Below are 13523 nucleotides of genomic sequence, written 5' to 3' on the forward strand. Positions count from 1 at the left end.
CAGTGTCACTCTGGGTCAGATGCAGAACCACTGCAGGTGGCTGAGCAGAGGAGTGGTGCCCGATGGATGTCTTCAAATCCACTCTTGGCTGCTGAGTTGAGATTAGGCAAAGATGGAAAACCAAGTAGAAGCTATTAGCATAATCTAAGTGACAGATGATGGCCAGAATGGTCCCCACAGGTGTCATGAGACATGGTCAGCTTCTGGGTATAGAATCTATTTTTTTTTTTTAAGTTATAATTTTATTGTAAAAGTAGTATTGAAGTAAATGCTAACCCATGATGTGCATCATCATTATAAATTCTTTTTCCAGGCACAAAAGACTCATTCTTACAGAAGCCATTATATTCTTCCCCCAAAACAAAAACATATGCTTTTTTTGAAAAATGGAAAACTTGGGAAATATAGAGAAGATGAAAGAGGAAAAGAAAAATCATCCATAATCCTTTTGGTCAGAGATAACTGTTGTTAATATTTTGCATATATTTTTTCATCCTTAATGACTAAATTTATGTTGCACATTGCTTTCTTGCCAGTAGGCACACATGCATATTTTTAACATTTGTAATCTTAGCAAACACAGTTAAATATTCTTTCTCCAAATTTCTACAGCCTTCATGATTATTTTAAGACTGAGTAATATTGAACATGTTGATGTACCATAATTTATTAAACCATTTTCCCTTTATGGAAGGAACATCTACATGTTTCCAATTTTTTTCTCTTGCTATAGAAGTCTATGCTGAAATCTTAATTTAGGTAGCTTTTGCATCTTTGAATTATTTCTTTAGGACAAATGTCCAGGAATAGGATTGGTAGGTCAAATTATATAAAAATTTTGTATGGATTTTGCTTGGCTTTTCAAAGCATTATATAACAAAGCACATAACAACCTCACTGTAGCATCTTCAGTTTTGTGGTCACTGCTTTTTAAATTTTTCCCTAATATTGTTGACTGAAAATAGAAACTACACTTCAAAAACTTTCCATGCTGTTGATTACTATTAAGTATTAGCATTTCCCATGCCTCTCAACACACTTCGAATGCTAAAATGAAAACATGAAGGCACAGTTACTTTGTTGTCACAATCTAGACACTCTATTCCAATTAAAGCCAAGGGAAGTAGGACTGCTGGGGGCTGAGAGAGAAATGTCTTTGTTCTTACAATTCATATTTATATGAAGCGTTACACTTCTCAAAATATGTATGGTCTTGAACATGGTCTTGAAAACGCATGTAAGATTTTAATGAATGAAATCTTATTTAAATACATATCTTTTCATTGAGCCAACAAATGGAACATGTACATGCAACAGACAGGGGACTTGGCCATGAACCAGACTGGTCTCTGCTCTCAAGAAACTTCCAGGCTAGTGAGAAGAGCCATGTAAATTTAAAATGAGGATATATGGTAAGAACTATACTAACCTTTTATCAAGTGAGATACTGACTAGCACAACAGTGGCAGGAAATAGTCCTCTTCATCTACAATCAGCAGTCTCTGGAAGGATGTCTGATTGTTCAACTTCACAGAAGCCTGATCAGAGCCATTAGCATTCAGTCTGAGGACCAGGGCTACCAAGCCATGGTTTTCTAATGCCTTTTAATTTGGATTTAAAAAAAAAAAGGTGGGGGGGGTGGGGGAGGCAGGTTGAGGCAAAGGCCAGTCTGGGAACACAGGAAATCAGTTCACTCTGCAGAGAGCGTTTGTCCCCATTGCCATTGAGAAGAAATTCCTGGGTGTTACTGAAAATGCTCTTGCACTTGGTCTTGGATGTTCAGGCTACACTACCTGATCATTCCCCACCAGGCCTCCCAGCCAAGGCATCTGTCATCAACCTGTATAGAGTCCTCAGTCCCACCCTCCAGGAAGTCCAAGGTGTGAGCCACAGACACCTGCTCAAGAGAGAAATTGACATGTACACTCACAGTCCACCGAAGAGGCTGTCCCTTCACATTGAGGCAGAGGAGCTGGAAGACCAGTGTGTAAACAGGGGTGTGGCAGACAAGGGCCAGGTGCGAAGCATTAGGGGAAATGCAGAAAGTCAGTCACCCACAAATCCCAGATGGCACATTTTCTACAGATTGGGATGGGTAACCCCCACTCAGAGTAGCCAGAAATACCTCCCAAATGGCTTCTGAATTCTAAGACCGTCCAATGGGCAAAAATAGAATAATGAATTTTTTAAAAGGGGGCCTCCACATCCAAAAGGCTCTGGAAATTTTTACAAAAGATCTGCCCCAGATCAGCAGAAGTAACATCGCTGGAACTGGATTCTGGGAACCACTCTTTTAGAAATTCCCCAGGGACTGCTGAGGCTCAGCTGGGCTAAGAACTTCTGGGCTGGATGAGGTCATTTCCAGGTCCCTTCCAACACCTGTGGTCTGTGACTCCCCAGGGCTGTCCTGTTCTCATGGCTTTGCTCCGGCTCCCTCCTCCTCGACCCCAGCGCCACTTGTCAGGAAGCCACCTTTCTGTGTCAGCTTCAGCCCTGATTTCCCTGAAGCCTTGGCTGGAAGAGACCTCTCTCTTCTCTTGGGTTTCCCCAGCTCATTATCTTGCTCAAGGTTTTTTTTTTTTTTTTTTTTTGCTTGTTTGTTTTTTGTTTTTAATAAAACACTCCGATGTGGCGTAGAAAGAGCATAGGATTCAGAATCAAGTGTCCCATGCTCATCTGGGTGGGTCATCGTTTCTCCAAGCCTCCATCTTCCACCCACAAATGGAAAAAAGTGCTCTGAGGGGGTCTGTTGTGAAGAATCAGATGAAATCATGTGCATGGAGAATGCTCTGACACCTGTAAAATTAGGTACAAATGCTTGTTTTTATTTTAGCAACTACCCATCTTCTATTGTTGTCATTTCTCTCTTTATTTGCTCCACAGACACTTACTGAGCACCTGTTTTGTGCCAAGCACTAGGGATACAAAATAAAGATGTGCCCACTGCCCTCCAGGAGCTCCCAGCCTGGTGCAGGGAGGCAGAGAGCTACACAGAAAGTGATCGTATCTATCACGAGATGAGCACGATTGTCAATTTTCTTCACTGATGCACCCCCAGGACCTAAAACAACGCCTGGCACAGGGCAGTTGCTCAGCAAGTATGGAATGATGAATCAATTCAAGTGTATTATGGAATCACAGGCTGAGGATGGAGGAGGCCTCTGCAAAGTAACATGGAAGCTGAGGGTTGAAGGGCTAAGTAGGAAAGAACCAGTGCGCACCTGGCTTCTTCCACAAGGCTTTTTTTTTTAGACGGAGGTTCGCTCTTGTTGCCCAGTCTGAAGTGCAATGTTGCAATCTCAGCTCACTGCAACCTCTGCTTCCCTGGTCCAAGCGATTCTCCTGGCTCAGTCTCCTAAGTAGCTGCGAGTATAGGCATGTGCCACCACGCCCAGCTAATTTTGTACTTTTAGTAGAGATGAGGTTTCACCATGTTGGCCAGGCTGGTCTCGAACTCCTGACCTCATGATCTGCCTGCCTCGGCCTCCCAAAGTGCTGGGATTACAAGCATGAGCCACTGCGCCCGGCCTCCACAAGGTTTTAAAGCCCTGCAAGATCAGCTGGTGGCTAATTCTTTGTTGTTCCTGTTGGTGCTTAGCAGTATGCACTGTACTTAGTAGGTGTCAACCTCCCAGAAATGAAACTGTTAAAGATCCTGCTTTAAAATAACAAAAAGCAACTCAGCATCATAGGCACAAAACTTACTTAGGTCATTTGAGCCACCCAAGCCCTTCAGCCAGCTCACAGTGATGTATCTGACAATGATGCCATCCCCAAAGAGCTTGGCATGATTTCCAAAGCTCCTTGCAGTGCTCCATGTAGAGCTGGCAAACACAGATTCATTCAGCCCGTCTGCTTTGGTCCCCATCCACATATTTCAAAGCAGGTTTCTCATTACCTTAATCAAGATAATATATTCTTTGCAGCAAGGGACTGTGAAGACAGGTAGGTTGCTGTTTTCTAAATATTTCACATTTTCCTAAGAACAGAAGCTCAGTCTAGTGATCCAAGTGAGACAGTGTCGCACAAGCAATCAAATCCTCAAATGGCCCCTGCTGGGGTCCCTTTCAGGGACCACACTTCTGAAGGAAAACACCATGACCTCAGTTCAGAGACTAGATCCGAGGCAGAGCTGTAGCCCTGAGGACACTGGGTGAATACATTCCGGGGGCCCCCTCTATGATCTCTTGTCCTTGGGTATATCCAGGAAGAGAAATGGAGTTCTGCGACCATGATGGCTTATACACTCCCTGTCGGGAGACAGAGGCTGGGCAGCCACTCAGGACCCTTTCCGTTCTATAACTCCACAGCCCACTAGGGTTGGGGTCTTCATTGCCTATAACTGGAGATTTTGCTAAAAGCAAGTACTACCGCGAAGTCGTGAGTGCAAACAGGCTTCTTTCTGCAAAATGCTCAGATCTGAGATTCAGCAATTGCTATCAAGCCCTCTAAGCCGGCCAGTAGCCAGCCTGCAGGGGACTATGTTTCTGAAGCATTTACACTGGGGGGCAGGTGAACAAGGAGGCTCACAGGCAGCCTAGCTGAGCTCCAGAAGCTCTGGCGTTTGGAGAACGTCTTCCCTTATTTAATGCTTAGCCTGTGCCTAAACTGACACACCTTACATCAGGGTAGGGCGGCTGGCCAAGTGGGTATGTGTCGAGGTTGCTGTACAAGTCACATGACATTTTCTCTGCATGAAGGAGATCACACAATTAGGAAATGTTGAGTTCAAACTTCACACAGAGCAGTCTGCCTGCTGCACCTGCGTGTAATGACATCTCCTTCCCCTTCTCCGACTGCTATTCAGTCTATATCCCATTAGCCTCCCTTTGCTTTTCTTCATTTTTTTATTATTACCTGAAATTGTCTTATCTGTGGGCTTATGTATCAGCTGTTTCCCCAACCCCACTATGAAGTTGATAAGAGCCGGGGCCTTGCCTGTCTGTGGACCTGGCACCCAGTGCCTGGCTGGTAAGCACATACTGAATCACAAATGAATGTCCCATGAACTCAAGAGCACGCCCCTGGTACATTGGTTTGGGGCCTTTGGAAAATGGTAACCTAAAGGTACATTATCTAAGAGGAGAGGAATCTCCAGACTCTTAGATGTATCTTCTCTAAGCCAGTGCTGCTGACTTAACCTCAACTACTGGAGGACAACCTGAGCCACAAAAGGTCATTTAAGTTGCAAGGGCAAAAAGAGCTCTTTCTATAGCATGATGGGTAGTGAAGATCGTGCACTCCGGCCAAGATCTCCTGGGCTTAATTCCACGCCTCGCACCTACCTATCAGGCCACCTTGAGCAGTTCCTTAGCCTCTCAGTGTACTTACCTCCTGGGGTTGTGGGAATTAAACGTGTGGATACACGTGAAGCTCTCAGCATCCAACACGGCACCTGGACAACATCGTCACCACCCTTGCCAACCACTTTGTAAGGTAGGGACTTGCCTCCATTTTAAAAACACTGAGGTCGAGAAAAGGGGTGGGCATCCTTGCAGTGTGCTCAAATGCAACCTTCAAGTCAGAGGAGTGCCCCTGAGCAGGGGGTCAAATGGCTGGTAGGCCACTGCCAGCATAGCCCTGCTATGGCCCTGCCTCATCGGTCAATTTTCCCCCTCTCCCCAAAGGCTTCTCCTTGGTCCCCTTCTCACAACCAGGCCATTTGGTCACTCTACAGCGTGACCTGGTTTACCTCCTAGAGAGCTTACTATCTTTCATCACCCCCCCCAATAGAAATGCAACATAATGCCCTCCACCTCTGCTGGCCCAGACGTGAGTTACAATCTGTGGAACCCCTTGCCATGCAGTCCGTGTGTAGAGCTTTCCCCAAGCAGTAGAAAGAAGAGGGAGCGGGGCTATATTTTGCCCGAGGCCTCGCCGTCTCCTTGCCGAAGCTGCACGTGCCATCCGGACAATGAACGTGCTGAGAGAACTTCCTTACGTGGCTGCCTGGGGTGCCGTTTCTTCTGTAGAACCTGGGGCGAATTTCTAGCTCAAACGAGGAAGGGACAAGGAAAATGGAACGAACTTGTTTTTGGTGTCTACTAAGAACTTCAGAGACTCTCATTTGATCTTCAGGGTGTCCCCCTGAGACAAACGCCTGACCTCCATTCTACAGAGGAGGACATGGGACTCAGAGAGGAAGAGCGACTTGGCCGAGGTGGTGCAGCCACTGAGCAAAGGGCTGGGACTCAGACCCGGGGTCTCTAACGGCGAAGCCCTGCTTGGTGATGGCGGCAGGATGGAGGAGGCGAAGGGGTGAGGAGGGGCATTTAGAATTGGGGGGCAGGACGGAAGGGGCACTAGCATCAGCCAGCCCATTGGTGCAAGAAAAGCCAGCAAGTGGTTCTGAAATACTTTGACCCTCCAACCCAGGATGAGATCCCCTGCTAGAGAGTTCAGAGGACATCTCCATTCCAGGTCCTAGGGCTTTGGCATGTTGTTATTACAAAAATGAGGGGCTGATTACGTGGTGTTTACCGTCCTTCCATCATCCTTGACAATTTTCATGTCTAGGACAATTTCTGGTGTAAATGTTCACACTGTGCCTTTGAAGGAGTCTGAAACAGACCACAGAGGACAAGTCCCAAAGAGTGTTTTCCAAGGCCAGGCCACATTGTTCTGCAGTACCCAAGACCCACGCAGAAAGTGGCAGTGGGGTCGGTGAGGGCAGCCGCCTCTCGAATAGCCAGAACATACTGGCCGAGTAGAAGGTTCCTTCACAGAAGAGTGTGTGAAGACAGAGATGGAAAGTAACCATACTCAACACTCCCCGGGGTCCCTCTCAGAGCTGGGGCACAAGTGAGTCTGCGGAGGCCACAGAAGATGGAGAAGAGGAACCCCCAACCCCCAGCTCCCACCCATCAGACTGGTTTTTATTTCTTAGGCTATAGACAAAAAAGAAATTCCTTTACCCAATTCAAGCACTGCACCTCACCCGTCAAGTCAGACTTCTAGAAAATTGCTGAAAACCGTGCATTGCATACAGAGGGCACTTCATTCAACGAACACCTAATGTCTGTTATACAGCAGGTTCTAGGCTAGGCCCTGGGGACTCAGACCTGCCCTGGAAGGGGTCATGCTCTGTAAGGGAGGCATGAGTTTCAGCTGGCGTGTGACGGTGCCTTACCAGGTAGCCGCAGGAAGGCCCTGGCTGTAACAAGTCAGCAGAGGCCACGCAGGGGGGCCACCCTGCCTCTCAGCCTTCATCAATGAAGCAGGAGCTTGCCAGGCAGAGAAGGGGGTAAGGAAAGGCCTTCCAGGCAGGGGAAAGGGCCATGTCCCAAGCTTGGAATCAGAAAGGGCTTCCCCTCCCAGCACATGGCGAGTTCAGATTAGCTGGTACCCAGGCTTCCTGGGAGACTGTTAGGTAGGGGGATTGCAAACAGTCCTGAAGGCCACACCAGGGTGTGTGGATCTGACCTGTAGGCAAAGGAGAGCCAGTGGCGATTCTAACCCAGGGCTGTGTCAGGGCCCAGATCAGAAGCTCATCTCAGAAGGGCCTCTGTGGCGGCTGCATGCAGGGGGCCCGAGGGTGAGGCCTACTGGAGGCCTGGAGGTCTGTTTGAGGGCCTGCACTGAGGCAGGCGCCATGTAAGCAGGGCCTCGCTGCAAGGCACCAGGCAACGAATAAGGCTCCTGATAAAGCACAGCCTGGAGCCTTGGTATTTACAACCCAGACGCCAACATACCCTGGAGGCTGCTGTCGGTGCCTGACCAGCACCCACGGACTTGCAGTCTGCTATTCTTCCAATACTTCCTCCAACACTGTCACTGTCACTGTCACAGCCTGGCCTGTGAAAGATAAGCCCAAGAGCAGATGGGACCTTCTGCAGTGGCCAAGGCCACCAGTTCTCCTTGACTTCTGCCTCTACGTCCGTCCCCTTTCACACAAAGGGACACAGCCAGGCCATTTGGTCACTCTACAGCGTGACCTGGTTTACCTCCTAGAGAGCTTACTATCTTTCGTCACCCCATCATAAAAGCGCAACGCAATGCCCCCCACCTCTGCTGGCCCAGACACGAGTTAAAATCTGTGGAACCCCTTGCCATGCAGTCTGTGTGTAGAGCTTTCCCCAAGCAGTGATATTTTAAATAACATAAGGCAGCAAATACCCCCAAATGCTTGCTGTGTCAGGCACTGAAGCATAAGCTTTTTGTGGATTCTCTTTTGCTGTGATTGTTTTGTTTTGTTTTGTCTGAGAGAGGGTCTCGCTATGTTTACCAGGCTGGCCTTGAACTCCTGGGCTCAAGGGAGCCTCCCACCTTAGCCTCCCAAGTAGCTGGGATAACAAGCATGTACTACTGTGCCTAGCTTTTTCAATTTTTTTTTTTAATGAATTCTGTTTTTCTTTTGCCTTAAACATATGTAGGCAGGCTTCAGTTTGTCCCATCCTCACAGTGGAACCTAAGAATTGCTGTTTATAATGTTTAACAAGTAAGAGCAATACAGGCTGTTCAGTAAAGGGTAGGTGAGGCTGTACACATATTACATTCTTTTAAAAAACTTTTTTGTTTGAGATAAGGTCTTGCTATGTTCCCCGGGCTGGAGTGCAGTGCAAGACCACAGTTCACTGCAGCCTCAAACTCCTGGGCCCAAGTAATCCTCCTACCTCCCAACCTCCAAAGTAGCTGGGACTACAGGTGCACATCACTGTGCCTGGTGGAGAATCTCTTTTAACCACACAACAATCCTAATGGCGGCTCCAGAAGAGTAAGCATGTCACCTACCATGACAGAAAGGTCCTTGAAAAGAAGGGAGAAGCCACTGAAAATCATCTGAACCCTGAAATCACAGACCAGCTGCTTCTTGACAATAGAGTACACCATGTAGAGAAGCTCTTCCTTCTCACCGCCCCCTCCCTCCACATCCCACCAGAAATCTGGGGCTTTTATCCTTTAAGTCCTCTGGTGAATAATCTTTGTCTATTACAAACGTCTCTTGAATATTTACCACACTTGAAAAAAATCTTCATTAATTGATGAGGTAGGTGGGTTTTCTTTGAGGATTTTCACTTCTCCCCAACCTGGGAAATGGCTCTGACATTTAATGAGGTGGTCTGTGGCTTTTACGGTATGTACATTTGTTACGCTTCTCCACTCCGGGCTTAAAAAAGACATTAAACTCCTACGGGCGCACAGTGAATTCCTTTGCCCCTAACACTTACCCCTCTATAACGAGGCCCTAGAAAGTGCCTTGAAAGCTGTTTCATGCCAAGTATCAGGTTGGTATTTAAAAATGGCAAAAACCGCGATGACTTTTGCACCAATCTACTATTTACTGCATGGAACACTATTTGGGGAGATGAGGGCAGTGGAAGCTGCAGCTGGTCCAAGTGGTTAGAAACACGTCAATGCAGGTTCTACGGTGATTCACTGAGGAAGCTCACTCAGCTGGCAGTGTTAGCAAGACCAGAAGGGTTCTAGACAACTGCTCTGCAAACCTTCTCATGTACCATTTTAAGAAATGCTCTATTTCTGCAAATGACTAGCTGTCAGCAGGTGTTTTTCATGGATGGAGGTTTACGTTGCTAAGCTGAGGATGACAGTTCTTTGTTCTTTTATGAAAAGTCCAGCAAACTAGCCTGGGTGTCATAGTGCGACTCCATCTCCACAAAACATTTTTGAAAACTTAGCCAGGTGTGATAGCACACACACCTGCAGTCCCAGCTACTCAGGAGGCGGAAGTAGGAGGATCGCCTAAGCTTGGGAGCTCAAGGCTGCAGTGAATTATGATTGCATCACTGCCTTCCAGCCTGGGTGACAAAGTGAGACCCTGCATCCACAAGAAAAGGCTAGCAGGAAGTCCAGCCATCGTTAGGGCCGTATGTCAAAGAGATGTTCCATGCAGTGCCCGAGAACGTGAGGATCTTGGGGTTCGGTCAATACTCCCCCATAATCCAGAGGCCAAAGTATGCCAGCAGGGAGTGCAGCCTCAGGGGAAAGACACACTGGAGTGAGGACCACAGAGCAGACAGCAGAGCCTCTGAAGCTCTTTGAAATGGCAACTCTCGCTTCCCTAAGGAGCCACAGATATTTACAAGATGCAGTTTCTCCTTTGATCTTCTTGAAGCAGAATCAGGAACCACCCAGGAAAATGGTTGCCAGGGTTCTGTGGCTTGGGCCTTCTAGGGAAGGTGGTATCTGGTTGGCCACATGCTGATACCAAGCAATGTGGCAGGCCCAACCTCCCTCGAGTTACTATTAAATCCAAGTATTTCCTAGAATAAGGTTAGCAAGCTAGATACTAGAAATATGTTTTCATGAGTACAACTGCCCTGAGCAGGGTTCTCACAGAAGACCACCTAATCACACTATTGTCTGGGGAAAAGACTCCTGGCCTCCATACTAGGAGAGCTTACTCCAGTCTTGACTGCCATGTACAAGGTTTAGCCTTTTCTTGGCCAGGTGGGGCTCACACCTGTAATCCCAGCACTTTGGGAGGCTGAGGCGAGCAGATCACGAGGTCAGGAGTTCAAGACCAGCCTGCCAGCATGGTGAAATCTCATCTCTACTAAAAACACATAAATTAGCCAGGCATGGTGGCACGCGTCTGTAATCCCAGCTACTCAGGAGGCTGAGGCATGAGAATCACATAAACCCAGGAGGTGGAGGTTGCAGTGAGCAGAGACTGCCCCATTGCACTCTAGCCTGGGCAGTAGAGCGAGACTCCGTATTTAAAAAAAAAAAAGCTTTAGCCTTGTTGAGCCTCTTCCAGCATACAAAGATGTTCACACCTGCCTCGCCTTCTTTCCAAAACTGTTCTGAGGAACAGAGAGAGAAGACACACAGAAACACTTTGAAAACTCAAAGAGCCTGTGCCCACGCCAAGTTAGGTTAAATGTCACAGTGGCTCATATGGACCTGAGCCTCCAGACCAGATCTGAACCCCAAAGTTTCCTGTTCCTGCTGACCAAATCCCTTCCAGGATAGTCCTTAAAGCCTAGACATTGACCTTAATTTCAGGTTCCCTAGATACTCGTGTAAAACATAAAATCTTTATAAGTACCATAGATGCAAAGTTGTGTATTCTCAAAAAATAAACAAACAAGAAAGAATCGACTACTTCCATGCCAAAAAAAAGATCCGGTGTCTCCCAAAATGCAGACATGCAATGCCTGCACACTGTCCAGAGCCCAGACCTGGTCCATAAAGCAGGAACTGGCCTTGTCCATCGTGATCATTAGCCAGAAGGTCAAAATTGGAAAGGCCTCTGAGCCACTTTCTTTTGGAGGAGAGGTGGATGCCAAGACCAGCTGTCTTAGAAACCAAGGGGAGTTGCAGGGCAACCAGGTGGTCATCCTCCCAAATATAGAAAACAAAACAAAACAACTCTTTCCCTAAATTCCACTTCCAGAAGGATTCACATTTTGCACTTGTGAAACGATTTCCTGACTGAGAGCTGACCTACATTGGCATCCCTGACCACACTGGTAATTGTTTACCACAGGGTGCCTGTGCTTTGGCCACCGTCCTGACTCTGGTGTTCAGCCTGTTAATTGTTTTCCAGTGGTTCTGTTGCACCATGAATTCCTCCCTCAGATCCGTCCACTGCTTCGTTGGGCATGCTTAAGGGAACAGATGCCCCCAAAGGCATCACAGTGACCCCAAAGAGGCATTCCACCCACAAAAGCCATCTTTGAAGAAGGGGCCACTTAAAACTGTTCTTGAAAAATGTTTGTGACCACATAAAAATGGAGAGCGGGAGGTACAAGGGGAATAAGAGGGAAGGCAGGCAGGTGAAACTGATGGAGATGTGATCTCTCTTCTTTCTTTAAGGCCGAAGAATGAGCAAAGCAGGAAAGAATTGTGGGGGCAGAGAGGGGAGTTGGCTCGAATGTTACACTGAAGGAGAGGCTGGGGAGCTCCAGTCTCTTGGCTGAGAAGCCTAAGAGTCTATAGTACAAGTCTATGGGGTCATGAATCGAAGTGCCCTCAGTGGGTCAGAGTTGAGAGCCCTTCCATGTGACCAAGTCCAATCTTTCCATTTTCCAGATGAGGAGACTGGATCAGACAGGAAGTGACTTAGCCTCTACTCAGCATGGAGGCATCTAGGCTAGCTCCTTACACTTCCTGACTCCCAAGCCTTTCTGCTCATTGGACAAATGCCATTTATACCTTCCCCTCTAGAGCTCCATATAAGCAAAACTTTCAAATCTGTGTTTTTGTTTTTGTTGTTTGAGACAGGGTCTCGCTCTGTCACTCAGCTGGAGTGCAGTGGTGTGATAGAGGTTGAGGCTGCAATGTGATCAGGTTGAGGGCTCAAGCGATCCTCCCACCTCAGCCTCCTGAGAGGCTGGGACTACAGATGCACACCACTATGCCTGGCTAATGCTTTTTATTTTTAGTAGAAATGGGATCTTTCTATGTTGCCCAGGCTGGTTTCGAACTTAAGCTCAAGTGATCCTCCCACCTTGACCTCCCAAAGTGCTGGGATTACAAATGTGAGCTACCACACCTGGCCTGTGTGTTTTATTCGCAGCTGTCTCCTGAGTGCCTTGGAAAGTGCTGACACATGGGAAGCACTCAATGAACATCTGTAGAGGAAAGGATGCCCTACTTAGCTAGCCTTTCCCCTTAAGGCGTAGTGGATTGAGGTATCTTCAGGCCGTGTGACGGCCCTGATCTGTGTTACATGGGGGTTCCCTGGGCTTAGTCATGTGTGGAGGGTTGCTGTTATGACAGTCTGGGGCTCATCACAGGGTGGATTCTGTCAATGTGGGAGTTGCAGGGATGGAAAGGCATATGAAATTGTGAATTGTTCAAAAGTCTTTTAATGAAAGGAAATTACGGAGGAAAAGAGAAGAACCAGCCAACGCAGAACGACTAGCGGGCTAACAGCCTCAAGATCAAGGCCAGGAGAGGAGGGAAAGGGGCTCCTGCGTGTGTGGCTGGGGAGGGACAGCTCAGTGCGGGACACTGAGTCACGAGCTGAGGGCCCTGCCAGCATGAAGGGCAAAAGGCTCTTCAGAGAGTTCTTCTGATAGATGATCACAGAGCTTTCAGGACATACTAGCTTTTAGGATATGCTGGGGACATCACAGGGATGTCCTGGGTGCCAGGTCTCTGGGTGGAAGTGCACCCCAATTGTGACAGTGTTTCTGTGGGGAAATATGGTCTGCATCATGAATATATTCTTTACAACTCCTTTTCCAGGATGCGTTGGCCTGGAAAGCCGAGCTGTGTACGCATCTACATCTCAACAGGCTCCCGGGCACTGCAACCAAGCCCAGTTTTCACCAAGTGCGTTGGAGGATAATGCATTTTGGAGGGCAGGACAGTGACCCTGGAGAAGAGCTAGAACCAGGTGAAGCAGGACCTGGAGAGGGGCCAGCTCTCTGTTTAGGGGCAGCTTGGGGCAAACCTGGGGCAAACCAGGCCATGTGATGCTGCACTGTGACTCAGCCGGTGCCCTGGGCACCTGAGGTTTTTGTCAAGTCTTGGCCAGTTCAGGACATTCCAGTCCACAAAGGTCCCTGAGTCAGATTCCCTGGGCTAGAAAATCAAAGGGCATTCAAAGTTTC

This window comes from Sapajus apella, unplaced genomic scaffold, assembly GCF_009761245.1.
Source record: "Sapajus apella isolate SASKATOON/1434 unplaced genomic scaffold, GSC_monkey_1.0 scaffold43, whole genome shotgun sequence".
NCBI classification, from domain to species: Eukaryota; Metazoa; Chordata; class Mammalia; order Primates; family Cebidae; genus Sapajus; species Sapajus apella.